Source organism: Solanum tuberosum, unplaced genomic scaffold (assembly GCF_000226075.1).
Source record: "Solanum tuberosum cultivar DM 1-3 516 R44 unplaced genomic scaffold, SolTub_3.0 scf00090, whole genome shotgun sequence".
NCBI lineage: Eukaryota > Viridiplantae > Streptophyta > Magnoliopsida > Solanales > Solanaceae > Solanum > Solanum tuberosum.
Window position 1 is genome coordinate 1,384,744 of NW_006239013.1, and position 5,526 is coordinate 1,390,269.

Genomic DNA, 5,526 nt, shown 5'->3' on the forward strand with positions numbered 1-5,526 from the left:
TCTTAGTTATTACTAATTATTGCAAACGTTATTCACACTCTTTTGCATTCTTTAGTTATAATATTATGAATTCTCATAGTTATTACATTAATTATATCTATCTTTCATCTTTCCTTATATTAACATTTGACCAATAATTTTTCATATTATTATACCGCCCCTAAATATGTTATAACTATATCTTTTTTGGGTGTAAGATAAACATGTGATTATATATATGATTTCATAGATAGAATATATTCTTTAATATTAACTTTTAGTTTTTCCGGTAAAAAAATGAAACCTTTATTAGTTAACTATGGACAATAAGATAACTATCTTTTATTTATGTATACAATCAATAGATAAGTCAAATATGCGAGCCAACAACAAGAACTACATATATTATGTTATAACTAATAAAATAAAAATTAATATAAAAAAATAGTTCTAAAAAAAATATATCTAAATTGTTTAACGTGGAATACACATGAAAAGCACATCTGGTTATATGACAAGAAAAATGCACAACAAATATCGTCTATAAGGTAATATTAGTAAGATATGACTAATTACATGATTGACTCTTATCAGATTGAAATAAACATATGCATTATTACATTAGACTAATAAAATATTCCATTGACCATCTTCATAGGTTCGCGTAAATAAGAGATATATATGACGATCCAAATTGAACATTCACAAAATAATCTTCAATATTATTTTGTGCAAAATATATTATTCAAATCTTCGCTTAAATAAGCAATACTCTTTACTATAACATATATTTTCTGAATTGGTAATCACGTGCAACACACGTGTCGAAAAACTAGTACCTTCCTATAAATGTGTAGATGTAATATTTGGTTTCATAAAGGAAAATTTTAATTACTTTTTTTACATGTAATCATATTCTTTAAAAGTGAAAGAACATTCTTGTAAGTTATAAGGATTTTAAAATAAATAACATAAATACACTATTTTTCAAAGTAAAAAAAAAACCAACAGAAGAAGAAGAAATAAATAAATATACTTTTAAATATTAGACAAGATATATTGGGTTTGTTAATTATAATTAATATACTTTAAATGTAAATAAGTAACTGTTATAGTTATATAGCAAGTAATGTTTTAATCGTAGAAACTTGTACGTGCTTATTTATCCATATATTTGATGTCACGCTCGAGGCTACCCCCTTGACGTTGCACGGGACCTAGGATCATGAGTGACCCCAAGCTAACTGTCACGATCCAGGGGTACACCCTAGATGTAACATGGCGTACTTGACCCCGAAGGGGTCTCCTACAATCCCTTAGCATATCATACATAAGATAATAGAAAATGATGCATAAATTTTAAAACTTTTCTTTTACAATCGAATTCTTTTATAAAAGCAAGCGGAAGTCTAGACTTGTCTCAATATAGCCATATATTACAATAGTTCAAATGAAAAGGGACACAACCCATACAACCATAGTCCGAAAGTGAAAACTACTAGAAATGAAACTCAAAGTGAAACTCCCGTCCTCGAATCATGAGGACTCATCACAAGCAAGGAGAATAGTCGAATCCAAGCTTGAACCAAATGATAACCACCTTAAGAACCGGACCCTACACTTGGGAAAAATATAGGAAAATATGGGTTAATACAAAAATGCACTAAGTATGATAGCCATGCATAAAAACCTTGAAAACATGCTAAAAGATATATTTTAGTTGAATGCATGCACTTTTGCTAAGTTAAACCATCATTTTGAAGATAGTGTAAAAACAAAAGTCATAAGCATAAGAGACATCATATTAAGACATAGGCTATAACATGATAGGCAATAATCATAACTAGTGAGCATAAGAGATATCATCATAGACATAGGCATAATCAATGAAATCTGGTTCAACATAACATAAGAGAAACATTTCATGAGCCACCTCAAGGCAATCTTGTGACATACATAGATAAGATCCCATAATCTCACTCATGCTAAGCAAGTCACTTTAGGTCCTTATTCATGTTTACCATCTTTTGATCTCATTCTTAGCTTACTTCTCATAGACAAGGGAACATTCACCTTTAGTCAATCATATCAAGGAAAGCAACTCATGGAAACAATCCAAGTTAAACATACATCATTACGAGTAGTCTTCCCATCAAATGCACTTGCCATATAGTCATAAGCATATTCAATACATACATCATCATAACATAAGAGGAACACACCATAACTACCCTCAAAGCCTACTTGTGCAATGCATGAATAAGATCTCATACTCTTACCCACACTAAGTAAAGCTTCTTAAGTAGCCATAGTTCATACTAGACTTGACCTTGTGGGAATTAGCCTTAACCGACATAGACCATGTGAGCTTAACATGAAATTTGGTGTTACCCACACCGAAAAGGGTTGCTCTACTTGCCTAAGATAAACCATTAACTTAGCATTAGGTGGAACCAATAGAAAAATCACTTATGGGGGCATGTAGTTATGGGACAAGGAGATTGTTACTAGATACTCGGCCTCAACTCTCATGAGGGCATCCTTCTCAAGAGATTCCTCCTAAAAACCTGGGATCAACTCACGTGAGGGCTTCCATCTCATATCAATATCCACTCGGTGCTAAACATAATTCCCACATAATACTTTACTAAGTCATAACTTGATTCATGTCTTATGGAAGGATGTACTAGACAATCAATCCAAAAGAGTTCATTATGATAGCTCTTAGATCATGCGTGAGAATAACCTTTCACTGTCCATGTCTTCATTAAACATTAGATTCAATTAGGTGAGAAAACCTTTCAATCATCACAACATCATTATCATAATCGTACATAGGTATGTAAATGATAATATCTTTTCAACTACACACAACAAGAACATAATCACTTTACTCTCAAAGTATTCTTAAAACACATACATAAATCTCGTAATCATTCATAATTCTCATACTTTCACCCTTCAAGGATCCAAGATCATATTCAATCAACACATATAATTACTACATTAGACATTTATAATAACATGATTCAAATAATCAATTCACTACATTCACAATTGTATAATATTCTACTTGCATCAATCAATACCCACCCTTTGAGATCCAATTTGGGAAAATAGGGGAATTCATGGATTCTTGGGGAATTCAACATAAAACCATATAAAATCATCAATATATCCATAATAAACCATAATTCAATCATTAAAAATGAATTTGAAAGGAATCCATGAGGTTTAAGTCAAACCCTAACTTTTTGGGGAAATCTCTATCTTTGAAATTGAGTTTGAAGGGACTCCATGGATGAAGACTATCCATGGATGAAGGACTACCATACCTTAGTTATGATTCTCCAAAGAATTTGAGTGAAAAAGCCTTGTTCTTCAAACCCTAGCTTGATTTTCTTCTTCTTCTTCCTTGGAGTTCTAAAGAGAGGATTTTGGGGGAAGTTGGTTTTGATTTGGGAATTTGGAAATTATGATTTGGATGACTTAGTTTAGGGACTTAAAAGCCTTATATAGGTGTTTAAAAATAGATTAAAATGACCTCACCTCATATTAATAAAAAATGGAAAACCCCAAAACACCCCTAGAGTTAACAGCCAAAAGGCAGTTTCCAAGCCTCACCCACGACCCTCACTGAGGGACCGTGGTTGGACCCACGCCCCATTCTAGTGAGGCGTGGGTTGAGTTACTGGAACTCCTCACCTTGGCCCCTTGACCATGAGACCAGACCACAGGGCGTGGACCTACTCACAGGGAGTGGGTCCTACCGTAGGTCAAGGTGAGCAGATTTTTGGGACAAATGCTAGGGTCCTCTTCAAGGACCCTTGGTTGGTCCTTGGGGGGTCGTACCTTGACGTTACAACCCTAAACCCTTCAATCTAAGTACGGGAGGTTAAATCCATGACTCTAACCCTCATGAGAAGCTCTAAAACCCTCACGACAAGCTCTAGTTTAGTCTACTAGTTTCTGAGGTGTTACACTAACCCTGCGTCTGGCATGTCATAAGCATACTGAAAATAACTAAGTAAAACATGAACTATGCAGAAGCTAAATCAATAGATATCTGAAGAAAAACAAGCCCAACTAGTCTGAATGTAAATATACCATTATTTACGAGTTTTACTGAAGACTGAAACAACGCTTAATAACTCTCAAGCTGAATCTACTACTATGTATGAAAAGCCTCTAAGTGAGTTGAGTTGCTAGGACATTCCCCTAGCTAACTCTAACAAACTGAAAATTGAAAACTGAAAGCAAAGACTAAAATAGAAAGCATGTCTATTGTCCTCGAAGTATGATGACTCATTATTGAAGTTATTGAAGTTGAATTGAGAATCAATCTAAGCGTGATTTGGATGCTGAGTGCCTTAACCTACATCATGAAACGATGTAGCGCAAAAGTATGTGTCGGTACTTTGAATGTACTAAGCATGCAGGTTATAGAGATGTGAAATTGAACAAGGTATATAAGTTGAACAATGCATAACGAGCAATGAAATAATCTGAACAAGGATATACATATGTACTGAAGTATAACCGAAAGATAATTGAATGCAATGACCAAGTACTAATCATGAAGATAACATGTTGAACTATATACTGAAGTAACTGCTGAAAACATGGTCAATGCACTAAGAGTCTGACTATAGGTCTACTATTAACCGACATAAACCACGTGAGCTAAACATGGAGTCCGATGTATACGCCCCATATAGAGGACCCAATATACCTTGCCAGGGGTATAGAGGCATGAGTATGGTGTGATCACTAAAAATCGATGCCCAATAAAGGGGACTTCTGAACCTACGTTGGCATGTAGTTCTGGGACTTTGAGGGTACGCTGAACCCTAGTACCACTCGGTGCTAAGTCTATTCCCAACTAAATATTCATGAAGCTAAAATGCACTAAATAATGAATAGCTCAAAATACTGACATGCTAACTGAGAATGCAACATTTATGTACTGAGAATGTGCCATTCGAAATCTGGAGCATGATTTTTTGTTTAACTGACCTAGCAAGTCTAATTCATTAACTAAGAGAGATTACACAAACTAGGGTTCTGAGTTTTATAAGAGGAATTATGCAATGTTTCCAAGAAAACATGCTATTTAGACTATGGATTCTATAGCAGCTAAAAATACAACAAATTTCCAAGATTTTACAAACCCTAGGTCTAAACAAGCTATGTAGAATCAAGGAACTGACTGAATTCTAGGGACCTAATGGATGAAAGGGACCCACTATTGAAATCCCACATACCTGGTGACGAAATCTACGGAGAAATCCTTTGGATTTCGGGGCTAAAATTCGAAGAACACTTCTGCTCGTTCTTGAAAGAAACTAGCGCCTCTTTCTCTTCTTTTCATATTAACTTGGATGATTTTTGGATAATGGGGGTTCTGGGTATGTCTAACCAGATTATTAGGCTTAGACTGAGTAAAACAACTTAGTTTAGGTGTTAAACAACATAGTTTAAATACCCAATGTGTAGGGAAAAGACCAAAACAACATGACTTAAAAGTTGACGAGGGCCATCCACGAG